The sequence below is a fragment of the Terrapene carolina genome, unplaced genomic scaffold (assembly GCF_002925995.2).
Source record: "Terrapene carolina triunguis isolate 2854851 unplaced genomic scaffold, T_m_triunguis-2.0 Scaffold132, whole genome shotgun sequence".
NCBI lineage: Eukaryota > Metazoa > Chordata > Testudines > Emydidae > Terrapene > Terrapene triunguis.
Genome location: NW_020664483.1, coordinates 114,922 through 127,902, shown reverse-complemented (window position 1 = coordinate 127,902; position 12,981 = coordinate 114,922). Strand labels below are relative to the sequence as shown.

The following is a 12,981-nucleotide window of genomic DNA, read 5'->3' as shown; positions in this document are numbered from 1 at the left end:
CCTTCTTCCCTCCCTCCAGTGCCGTCTTCTGGCTCCCCAGTCTCCCACCCTCATCCGCGTGACTTCCATTCCAGCTCAGCGATTGAGGCTGGAAAAACCTGTTCACTAGGGCGAGGAACGTTTCCCTACGTGGTGGCCTAGACCTTCCGTTTGTGCCGAATTCAGGTTTTCACTTCAACACAAACGTGTTTCCAGCAGTTTGAAGCACAAAGACGCGCTATGGCACGTCAATCAATGCGGTGCTGCCTTCCTGAGTCTGCAGCCAGACAGCACCAATGATTATGCTATTACGTGGATTACAGTAGCAACGCAGGCACTAACTAAGGTCCCAAGCAAGATCAGGGCCCCCTTGTCCTGAGCGCCATACACAAGTGAAACAAAAAGACAGTTCCTGCCCCAAAGACTCTGCAGTCTTTGTATAAGACAAGAAGTGGATATGTCAGACCGGGTGGGGCAGGGCAGGGCAGGGGGTAGAGGAATTGGGACTGGCACACCAGTCACCTAACCATTGGCTTCAATGGGCTACCACTCGGTCCTAGAGGGCAGTTCCCATGGAGCTCATCATGGGATTGGTGCTTTGCATACAGAACAGCCTACGTGGGCAGATGCAACTTGCTCCTGACAAACTCTGCTGGCTCATCCAACAGCCCTTGTGAATGACACCCACGAGGCTCCATCCTGACCAGGCCTCCGGCAGAGCGCTCAGCGGGAACTGAAGACTCAAGAGGAACCTAGACTCAAAAATAAAAGATTTTGGTGACAGCAATTTAGCAACAGGCTACAAAGGGCACTTAATTCATTCAATTACAGGAAGGCCTTAAAGGACTAGAACTTCCCAACTATGGAGAATCTGTTTGAAGAAATCACCCACCGAGTTGACTCACGTTCACATATTTTGATTTGTAGATTAATAAAGTGGTGACTAAGTATTGGTCTATTTTGAACATTACTGCTGAAAGGCCTGTCCTGGCTTATAAAAGCAAGGAGAACAATCAGGCTCTAGTGGAACATGCAGGTGAGCTCAAATATCTCGCAAGAAGTCATTTCCATAGCAGCCCAGCCCGAAGGGATTTCTTTGAAAAAAACTGCACCCAATGCCATACGATTCCTGCTGAACTAGAATCTATTGATTCGCCAAGTTGGGATACTAACCCAAGATGGTGATTTTGTATATCTCTGTATTGAAATACCCATCCAACAAGATGAAAACTATGCTTTGGTCTAATAGCCTTGATTCCTTCATTTTTGTCTTAATATTGCAGCGTTATTAGGCTGAAATGCATAGTCATTTCATTCGCTTCTCCTATTTATACTAATATTCATGTTCCTTCTTCCCATTGTGGGTAGCATACACCCTGTGAGGTTCAAACTTGCGAAGACTTCACAGCTAATATTTCTCTGCCATGACTATGATGGGAGATCACAGTTCTCGCTTGCAGTCGGCACCGTTACCATTATATAACATTCGATGCTCAGAGTGGGGAGAATTGGAACGCTTGTGAGCCGCAGTCTTTCCCAGCTGACAGAGGCTGAAGGTTAGTGAAACATCCTCAGGCACTTTTAAATAACACACACGTTTTTCTCCATGTTAAGTTGCTTTGGAGTTTCTTTGTGTGGCTCATCCCCTGAGTTATGTCTGAGAACAAGCACCTCATTGTTTACCCCTTTTTCCAGATCATTTATGAATATGTTGAACAGCACTGGTCTTACTACAGATCCTTGAGGGACCCTGCTATTTATCTCTTTCAGTTGTAAAAAAGTGCCCATTCATTCCTACTCTTTGTATCTTTTAACCGGTTACTAATCCAGGAGAAGACCTTCCCTCTTATCCCATGACAGCTTATTTTGCTTAAAACCTTTGGTGGGGAACCTCGTCAAAGGCTTTCTGAAAGTCCAAATACACTATAGCCACTGGATCAACTTCTCCATGTGCTTGTTGACACCCTCAAAGAATTGTAATAGATTAGTGAGGCGTGATTTCCCTTTATAAAAGCATTGTTGACTCTTCCCCAACAGATCATGTTCATCTATGTGTCTGATAATTCAGTTCTTTACTACAGTTTCAACCAATTTGCCTGGTACTAAAGTTAGATTTACTAGCTTGTAATTGCTAGGCTCATCTCTGGAGCCTTTTTTAAAAATCAGTGTTACATTCACTGTTCTCCAGATGTCTGGTATAGAGGCTGATTTAAGCGATACATGTCACAGTTCGTAGTTCTGCAATTTCACATTTGAGTTCCTTCAGAACTCTTGGGTGAATACCAGCTGCTCCTGGTGACTTATTACTGTTCATTTTATCAGTTTGTTCCAAAACCTCCTCTGATGACACCTCAATCTGGGACAGTTCCTCAGATTTGTCACCTAAAAAGAATGGCTCAGGTGTGGGAATCTCCCACACATCCTCAGCCGTGAAGACCAATGCAAATAATTCATTTAGCTTCTTCACAATGGCCTTGTCTTGCTTGAGTGCTCCTTTAGTACCTAGATCATCCAGTGGCGCCAGTGATTGTTTGGCAGGCTTCCTGCTTCTGGTGTGCTTATAAAACAATGCAGTTAGTTTTTGTCTTTTACTAATTGCTCCTCAAATTCTTTCTTGGCCTGCCTATTTATACTGTTACATTGAATTTCCCAGAGTTTCTGTTTCTGTCTATTTTCCACACCAGGATTTGACTTCCAATTTTTAAAGGATGCCTTTTTGTCTCTCACTGCTTCTTTTACTCTGCTGTTTAGCCACGGTGGCATTTTTTGGTTCTCTTACTGTGTTTTTTATTATTATTTGGGGCAGACATTTAATGTGAGCTTCTATTTCTGCTGTTTTTAAATAGGTTCCATGCAGTTTGTAGGCATTTCACTTTTGTGACTTCCTTTTAATTTCCATTTTACTCACCTCCTCGTTTTTGTGTAGTTCTCTTTTTGAAGTTAAATGCTGCTGCGGTGGGTTTCTTTGGTATTTCCCCTCCTACAAGGATGTTACATTTAATTACATTATAGTCGCTATTACTGAGTAGTTCAGCTCTATTCACCTCTTGATCCAGATCCTGTGCTCCACTTCGGACTAAATCAAGAATTGCCTCTCCCCTTGTGGGTTCCAGGACTAGCTGCTCCAAGAAGCAGTCATTGATGTTGTCTAGAAATTGTATCTCTGCATCCTGTCCTGAGGCGATATGTTCCCAGTCAATATGGGGATAGTTGAAATCCCCCATTATTATTGGGTTTTCTGGTTTTGTAGCCTCTCTCTGGCTACAAAGACATGACTTTGGCTCTTTTGCTTCCAGGGACCTGCTGCATCTTTGTGCTAAGGGTCTGGCCCTATTCACGCACTGTTTGGCCTGGCTCACCCTTTCTCTCTCCCCCATTACAGGTACAATCTGAGGGGAGAGCGGATCTGGCTAGTAGCCAGTCAAATTACAGACTGCTGAAAAGACCAAAGTGCTAAACCTCCTGACTGTCTTTTCACCAGACACTTAATGGATTAAATCCTTATTCTTGTGACAAAGATGATAACCGGAGCAGAAACTGGCATCGCATGAATCCCTGCTCCTGACAAGGCTCGGCATGAAAATGACATGAACCGTCACTGCTGCTGCACAAATGCTGCACATCGGTCTTGCTCACGCCTGTCAGAAAAAATACAATCGTCGCAACGTATTCCTAGCAAGACAAACGCCTAGCATGCGCTGCAGTGACGGGAGTGTAAATAGCTCTATCTCCCATGCAGCTGTGTTCAGAACAGCTGGAATCCGTCGGCATACGGGCAGACCAAAGAGAAAGCAAACATCAGGTCCCAGCAGAGGGTATTCTGCATACATAAACGCATGTTGGAGTGGTATTGAGACACCTTTCCATTGCACCGTGTTGTCATCAACGCTTTTCACGAGATAACCTGTCATTGCCCTCAGCACGTGCAGTATCTTCTACAATGCTGCATGCATCCTCCTTTTCTTCCATGCCCTTCAAAACACCACAGTACATTGGTTCATTACAAATCAAGTATATAAACCCCAGATAAAGGACTGGCCAACTTGTCTTTTTTTTTTTTTTTTTTTCCATTTCCAGCTGCTATTGTTCAGCCTCCTTGTAATTTTCTCTAAGTGTCACAGACTTAATTTGATGCTGAAAGAACTGTACCACTTCTGCTCCCACAGACGCAGGGCTGAGCCCAGCGATTGCACCGCAGGGTGCAGTGGGCAGACGAGCTAACGAAGAAAATAAAGGTGGGACATACTAAGCTGAGATGTGAATTAGAAATGGAAGAATAAAAGATAATCGGGAAGAGGCCCGAAGTCCCCTTCTTCCCTCACTCCCTCTGGCAAAGCACCTCAGCTTTATAACAGCTGCAAGGTCTGCTGCATGGGAACGCATAGGAATGCTGACTGGATGGCCCACTACTCATGACTGCTGGTTTTCAGGAGCTGAGCGGTTGCTGAGTCCAGGCGTATTTGAAAGCCTCCCAAGCCACGGCGAGTCTGAACATAGTGGCTGTTCCAAGCTAGGACGACGGAGGGGTATATTTCAACAGGTCTTGCAAATTAGAGCGCGAGCCGACAGCAGGAAAATGTTCACTGTCTGTATTGCAGCTGAGGGCCCGGTGCTCATTTCTCAGGAGGTGGGGGAGCCAATATCTGTGCTGGATGATGAGTTACCAAGACCAGATCCTCCATTGCTGTCAGTCTGCAGAGCCACGCTGAGTGACACCAGGAGCGGACCTGACTCAGAAGCAGTTGGGGTGTGAGGAGAGGGATCGCTGGGCTGGATGGCCAGACTTCAGCTGAGATGGGCATTGCTGTCTGCTGGCTAGGGCCCTGGGCAGAGACGTGGGCTGTGTTCCCAACTCCGACCGGCTGTCTGGTATTGGCCAAGTCACTTCACTAACAACATCTCGCGGTTAAAGGGACACAGCCGATACTCCCTAAGGGCATCTTGCTTTCAGCTGGACTCGGACATGTTTTGTTATGGGCTGGCAGGTGGCTCTCTGATCATAGGGACATTGCGGGCTGGACCCCAAGTTTCTGTTCACTCTAACGGACTGAGGATTCGTCTCTTTGTCCGAAGCATCCGCCCGTTCAACTTCACATTGTGCTTGGTCACGAGATCAGGCGCCAGTAGCTCGGAGCTGGACGTCACTTTTTACTTTCCTGCTTTTATGTGGAATGCGGCTCAGGAACGGCCCCGTTAATCTTGGACCCAGCAACAGAACAGGCTAATGGGGCAATGGGAGTACCACGAATATTAATAAATGTTGTACTCCAGGAGCGACAGAAGGGATCTTGCAGCATCTTGAGAGGAGTTATAGAGTGAAACATATATTGAGGAGATATATATATATCTCCTCAATATATGTTTCACTCTAGATGCATCCGAAGAAGTGGGTTGTAGCCCACGAAAGCTTATGCTCTAATAAATTTGTTAGTCTCTAAGGTGCCACAAGTACTCCTGTTCTTTTTGCGGATACAGACTAACACGGCTGCTACTCTGAAACTTGAGAGGAGTTTGTGTCTCGAATAGTGGGGTGTGTGTTGGGAGCTCCAGAAAGCCATTCTTCCCACCAGCTAGAGGCTACAGAGCAGTATGCCTGTTAAGGACCAGGCTGTGGGGCCCTTGCCTAATGGTTAGGAGGGCAGTTGGCCTAATGGTTGAAACGGGTGAACAGGCCTAGCGACCAGAGCCCAAAGCAGGAGCTGAGTTGCCAAGTCCGCGTTGTGAGCTGGAGTTGGGGGTCAGAAACTAGGAGCCAAGGGTCAGAACCTGCGAATCAGCCAGAGCAGAGGCAAGCGCCAGGAGCCAGAGGCAGGAGCAGGCATTCGGGGGAAGTCAGAGCAGGAAAGCGGGACCAGAACCACAGCCGCAGACAGGAAACGCTACTGAGCAGCCAGGCACCCAGGGCAGTCTAGCCCCTTGTCTGCATTTTAAGGCTGCGCCACTGACGTTTGTGTGTGTGTCCCGGCAGCACGTGGCCGCCCTCTACCCCGGAGACCTAGACCGTCTGCGCAGGATGTCCGTGACCGTGCATGTTGAATGGTAAAATTGAGTTGTGTTGATATAATGTTCATGATTTATAACAACATAAAGGTGAAAAAACAATCACGAAAATGTGGGTAAACGTATAGCTGGTTATGTGAGATGATCATGTAGAAGGACAAATTAATGCATTAAAAACCAAGCCAACAAGGGTCCAAGTTAGAGGACACCAGTCCAGAGACGGAAACAACCGTCGTGAAGTGGAGATTCCCCAGAGAGCTTGATTACTTGGGTCCCTACTGGTTCCATCGTCTCGCTCATTGTCTGGCCTATGAACACAATCAGACACTATAAGGAACAATGATTCTGTCTGAAAATGTATAAATAAAGGTGAAAAATTGACTATGCCTAAATTTGGCGGATTTGCACCTCAGTTTCCCACCTTAAAATCCCATGGCGTGACCCATGTCAAGGGCACCTTAATCTCGACCCACCAGGATGGACAGTGTCCGACAAGACATGCGTGGCAGTTCAAAGTTCCCAGAGGTCAGCTGCAGCCCCGGCCAGGCAAGAAGCGGAAAGTGAGGAGAACAACAGCCCCGTATTCGCGAGCATCCACAAGTCTTGAGAGACGGCATCTCAAAGGGTTAGCAGAGCAGAGTGTAGGTTCTTCAGGGCACAAAGGGGGCAGAGCCAAGCGGAGGCTCTGCTCTTTATAGGAAAGTGTGTGTGTGTGTGTAAGTGGGATGGGCTGCTTGGAAATTAGGTCAATAAGGCAGGAGGAACTAAAATGCTTAAAGCGGTGGTCAGAGCTGACTCCCTGCCCTGTGTCCTCTGTTTGATTTAGGAATGACCCCCATCCCGCAGGCAGAGCTAACAGAAAAGGTGAGTGTGGCCGTGCCTCTGAGTATATCTCACCACATCTAGTAAGAGAGATTTATAGTGCTAATGGGGTTCCAAAAGACGAGTGGGGATAGCCCTTGAAATGCCAATGCGGGTCTTCAAAACAGAGCAAAGCCAAAAGCGCTGTCTTCTGAGGGCATCTGGCGCAGACAGTGTTTCACCCATCACTAGCCAGCTATTGGAATGCCCCTCTGAAGAAGGAGTTGATGGTCACATGCCAGACATGCGCAGTTATCTAGGAGTCATAAATGGCTTCAAATGCTGGTGCTTGTTCTTGAGCCTCAGGGAAGGCCTCTGGATTGATCTGGTTTGAGTCACCCACAGGATTAAAGTCTTTCCTTCCAACTTGGATGTCTAACGAGAGACTCTGAAATTCCCATGAAGGCTTCCAAGTTTGCCCTGATTTTTCAGACGTGCCCAGTGCCTTCAAGCAGCTGTTGGCTTCAGCGGGAGCTCAGGACGTGCCGCATTTTAGGAGCGTAACTTTAGGCACCTGGTTTTTAAAATCTTGGCTTTGTCATTGTTGTATTGCACAGTCAACAGCCAATTCCCCCACTCGGGTGCTTGGTTAATGAGGCCATTGCATTCATAGCAGCTGCCTGGCCTTTTCACATACAATTGTGCTTGGGTCAAAAGTTTGGTGTTCAAGTGGCTACATTTTCGGCTCCAGTATTTGGATTTGAACCTGAGTCAGTGGAAGTTGAGAGCATTCAATACTCAGCACGGCGCAGGATTAGACCTCGCAGGCTAGATTGTCATGTGCTCAGGGCTGGAGTTTCAAGAGCGTTCAGTTCCCATCTAGGCACCGAAGTCAGGGCTAGATGTTCAAAAGTGCTCTGCACCGCACGTACACCCAGTCTGCTGAGCAACTGGCAAATCAGGCCCTTAGTCACAGGGAAGTTTATTTTGTTCCGAGTTATTAAATCTGCATGACAATGGGCACATTGCTCTTCATTATTGTATATTATGCTATTCTTTTCTATTGATGACAATGGCCATTGAACCATACCGAAATGATGAGTGTATTGAACTGAACAGTAGATATATGTGGAGTATATAACTAGATCCTGCTTTTACGGTTCCACTGTTTTTGCCCGAGCGTAGGAGTAGCGTGAGCATTCACACTGGACAATAGAGCTAATACTGAGGAGCTGCCCGTTTGCAACCCCTGGGAAATGGAGGAATTGGATTCAGAAGGGAGCTGCGTCTTTTCTTCATGCAGTTTAAAGTGACACTGTCAACTTGAGTCCTTGTACATCTGAAACGTACAACTACGGGCAGGACCTTAATTTTTAGGCCCCACTGTCTGCTTCAGTACTTCATTTTGTCGTCACTGTTCATGCCTCTCCCCTGTCTTTTTAATTCTTGTTTCTCTTTGTTGTGCGAGTCACATCGGCAGTAGAGCAGGCATTGACGCTGACACACCTGGGACCTAGAGCTGGTTGGGAAAAGATCTTTTCCACCCATGAAAAATTTCAACCAAAACGATTTTTTTTGCTCAAAATTTTTCATTGAAAGTTTTCAGATTTTCTTCAAAAAAAAAAGCCCCCACCTGACACTGAATATTTGTTTCGTTAGTGATTCCATCCACCAGCAGGCTGCCTCCAGCCCTTCACTGCAACCAGGCTTCCTCCCCCAGGGAGGGGCAGAGCTCTGGTCAGCCCCAGACGGAGCTAGGCCTTCTCCTTTTAACGCCCCTCTTCACCCCACACGTCTGCTGCTGAGTGCCCGGCCACAAGGAACATGAGAGAACCACATCCTTTACTGCAGTCAATTTGCACCCAGACAAACAAACCCTGACCCTGGGAAATGAGGCCATTTGTCCTGTATTTAGACTCCTTCCTGTTCTGTTTCTTTAAGAAGAAAAAAAGAAATCATTGACTGGGAAATAGCTTCAAACCCAGAGAGGGAAGAACATTCAGGACAACGTTAGAAGGGAAGACGAGGGACCCAACAAAACAAGCTTAGCCTGGCAAAGAGAGTCAAAGCTCCGTTCTGCAGTTCCCTTGGGGGGAAAGAGATGGTTTGTGCCCTTATCTACAGCCTCACTTACAGGTTTGCAGGGTTCCCTCTTGCCTGAACATTGTATTTCTCCAACGAGTGCCAAAACACACAGCTCCCATTCTTGTCATGCCCTTGGTGTGCCCAAGGAAGGCTACTGCCGGCATTTCAGCATCGGTTCAAAGGCAAGACACTTCCAACATTACAGTTTCTCAGACTTCTGGGGTGAAGTCTCCAGCTGTACACAAAGCAGCAGAATGCATGGGTTTTCTATTGTTATTTATCATTTGTACCACGGTCGCGGGCTGGGGCCCTGGCCAAGACCAGAGTTCCATGGTGCTAGGCGCTGTACATTACAGCTGGTCAAAACTCAGAGTTTTCGTCCTGTGGGAAATTGTGAGAAATCAGAAAAGTTGTGCAGATTCAGAACAAACACTTTCTAGTTGGAAATTTTCCATGGAAAAGAAATTCTGGATTTCTCCATTTCGGAAAAAAACATCACCGTTTCAGTTCTGTTTTCTCAAAAGGCAACGTAGCAGCCGTCTGCCCCGGCTTCCGGGCGCTCCTGTCTGGAATCGGGGCCTGCAGCGAGCACCCGGATCAGACTCCCGGATTGCCTGAGAGCTGTCACCAGACCTTCTCTTAAGCCCGAGCAGCAGCACTAGCCCAGGGGCTGCTCAACACTTACACCTGCAGCTGCGACCACTCCTGGGCCTGTCTTGTTCCCTGCCTTGCTCCAGCCTTTCTTCCCTACATTCTCCTGACTCCAGCTCTCACCCTGGGCTTGGCCCCTGGCTCCTGATACCCTACTCCTGCTCCAACCACTAGGCATGACTCCTGCTCTCAGGGAGTCGAGGGCAGGCCAGGAAGTCCCCAGGAGTCAGCGAGAGTCCAATTCTGGGGCAGTCCACATGGCAGGCATGTCCTGGAGCTATGGACCCTGGAAGCCCAGGCTCCCAGCAGCTGCCAGATGAACTAGCTGGAAAGCAGGTCAGAACCTGCCTGCAGCTCGTCAGAAGTTCATGGAAAGGTAGTGGGTTTGACAAAACTTTTTGGGTTCAACAAACTGCCGATCGGCTTTACTTTACAGCCATAAAGTAGGAGACAGTCCCCCTGCCTCCAGACATCGAAACAGGCAAGACAGACAAAGGGCAGGGTTAAACTCCCCCCGTACAGAGGGGAACTGGGGCACGGCGCGATTCGGGGACATTTTGATTATTTTGATGGGAATTCCATAAGGGATTCCCTGCCCGGGGATAAGAACTGCTATTCTTTTGCTCAGATAGGTGCTTAGTGGTACCCAAAGACATTACACAGTAGTTAAACCTCATTCTAGGGTCATTTAAAATCAATGCTCTTGCTACAGCGAGCCCCATGTGAGTAATTCCAAGGCACAAGCTGTTTGGCTGGAGAACACCAGGGGAACTCGGGGGGGTTGCCTGTGCACTGACTGCAGGATCAGCCATCACTGGAGCTCCCTCTATAGCTGAAGTGAGCCCGACTCTTCTTATGGTAGCAACAAGAGGCCACGACCAGGAGTGCTAGGTGCTGTCCATACACACAGGAGCTGTCAGGGTGGTTGAACACTGGAACAAATTGCCTAGGGAGGCTGTGGACTCTCCGTCATTGGAGGTTGTGAAGAGCAGGTTAGACAAACACCTGTCAGGGATGGGCTAGTTATTACGGACTCCTGCCATGAGTGCAGAGAACTGGACTAGATCGCCTCTCGAGATCCAGTGGTCCCATAATGCAAAGGGTACAACCTATAGCTCTGCATTTCTGCCTGCCGTCCGTCCCCAGCCCTGTACCCCACGTCCTGCGCTGTTCACCTTCTAAATATTTTTTCATTTACTTTTTTATTTTATTTTTCCTTTCTCCCCTAGAGACGAGCCTCTCCTTCCCTCTCCCCCCGTCCCCAACGACACCAAGCGTTAAGGGAAACATAAGCTTTCTCCTCTGTGACACCCAGCACCTCCGCAGTCTTTCCATGGCCCTGAGCGATATTAACATATCCTAATGCTAACGACAATGACAGCTGGCTTCTGCAGCCGCGTGCAGCCCTGAAGCAGTGCACATGCACACACAGGTTCAAGGAGGACAGGCTGGAGAGAGCTGCAGAGCAGCCATCAGAAAAAATTATTGGCAACTTTGGGGGAGTTGAAATGGGAGGCAGGGTGGATTTTTCAGGCCCTGGTTTCTGATTTAGTCTTGACCAGAGTGGCTAATGCAGTGTTGTTGTAGCCATGTCGGTCCCAGGATAGTAGAGAGACAAGGTGGGTGAGGGGATAACTTTCATTGCACCAATAAAAGAATCTGGTCTAATCAAAGATATTGCCTCACGCAGCTTGTCTGCCCGAGTGCCGGAAAGGTTAATCAAGTGGCTTTCTAGTGCATTTCCAGCCACGAAAAAGCAGGTTGTTTCAGGTGAGTTGATGACAGAAATTGTGCTCTATAGGATCCCCTCCCTTCATGTCAATTGTCTCCCTCACAACCACATGCATAGAACTGGCCACATTTTCTCCAGCTTTGAATCAAGACAGTCTAGTTGGAGTGAGCCCATCCTCCAGTCCCATCCAGCCCCAGTGAGGGAGGTCAGACTGGGACTGCTGTCTCCATAAAAGGTCCAGAGGGTAGAGCAGGATGGGGAAGCGTTTGCCTGTCCCATGAGAATTAAAAGATTTTGAACTATTCTCCCACCCCAAATCAGGATAAAAAGTCAAAATTGCAAAAAGGTTCATGTACCAATAATTCTGGGGGTAACGGGATTGGGTCAATCAAAACATTGAACGGTGATTCATTTCCAAATGTTTCCTTTCGCTTTCAGCCTTTCACATTTTTCGTTACCTTGTTTTTCGTAAAAATTAATGAAACTTTCACATCGAAAAGGCGTTAGAATCAGAAAAACCAACGTTTCGTTTAGGGGGAAAAAATGTTGTGTTGGAAAATTCCCGACTAGCTCTCCCTGACCTCAGATTGGCCTTCAAATGGGATGAATGTGGCGACCTGAACGGGCCAGATCCTGAGCTTGTGTAGCTCGCTGCAGCACAGCTTTCCAACTTACACCAGCTTGTGCACCGCAGCTATTCCTTATCGGCTGGCGTTCCTCTTCCCTTTCTTTGGCCTGTCTTCTAGTTAAACCGTCGCTCGGATGTTTGCAGCTGCTGTCTGCTCTTGTTATTAAGAGAGGCAAGGTGAGGGAGGGACTGGAGAGACAAGCTTTCTAGCTACACGGAGCTCTTCTTCATTGAAAGGAGCCCAGCATCATCAGCGCGTCATGACAGGAACGGAGGCAGCATTCACGGTAGGTGCCCTGACTGGGCAGGCAGCCCACAACCAAACTACCTGGGACCAGTCCCCTGAAATGCACTCGGGGCAGCCGGCCAGGGGAGGGCTCTGGGGACCGCCCAGCAGCCGGGGTTGGCCAGTAGCAGGCAGCGGACAGGTTGGAGAAGCAGGGGCATGAACAGTACGTGGTGAAAGCCCCACGGCAGAGGGGGTCACTGTGAGAGCCGATAGAGGGCAAATGCCCCGGTGCCAACGTGGGCAAGCAAAAGGGGATGCGTAAAGGAGAAAGCGACTCATGGACCCAAACTCTGTTAACTTCAGCCTGGCCTGCGGTCAGGGCCAGAGAAACCCATCCCCGGGCCCTCGGCAAACATACCTCGATGCTGCTTCATTAGCAATGCTGCTTAACAAACCTCTCCTGTCCTGGGTCAATCCGTGGCTGGCTGCCGCTACACAGACACTGCCCTATCAACTCCCTCATGTCCATACCGCCCGGGCTCCTGGCCGGCTCCCCCGAGGGGATGTTCAGTGCAGCGTGTAGACGAGCGCGGTGAAACCCTGGCTGGTGGCTTGTGTCAGCTGGTCCAGGAGCCAGTCCCCTGGCCGCGGAGAGGAGGAGCTGCGCTGGCTGCCCCACCACACAGTCAGGTTTGGCCCCGCTGCCCCTCTGTTCTGATGGGGGGGGGGGGGAACAGGGCCAAATCTGAGCGAGTGGTGTGACCTGGAGCACAGGGTTGCAGCACCACTCAGGTTGGGCCCGCCCACGAATCTGGCCCTATGCACGTGTCTAGGGTGCTTATGCCCCAGTCCAGCCCTGCCCTGGTGGCCAGCAGG

At 48.7% G+C, this 12,981-nt stretch overlaps 1 pseudogene; it reads right to left on the bottom strand.

Annotated features, from left to right (window-relative positions):
• LOC112116443 overlaps positions 1-12,981 on the bottom strand; it is a 162,473-nt pseudogene that overhangs the window by 87,155 nt on the left and 62,337 nt on the right.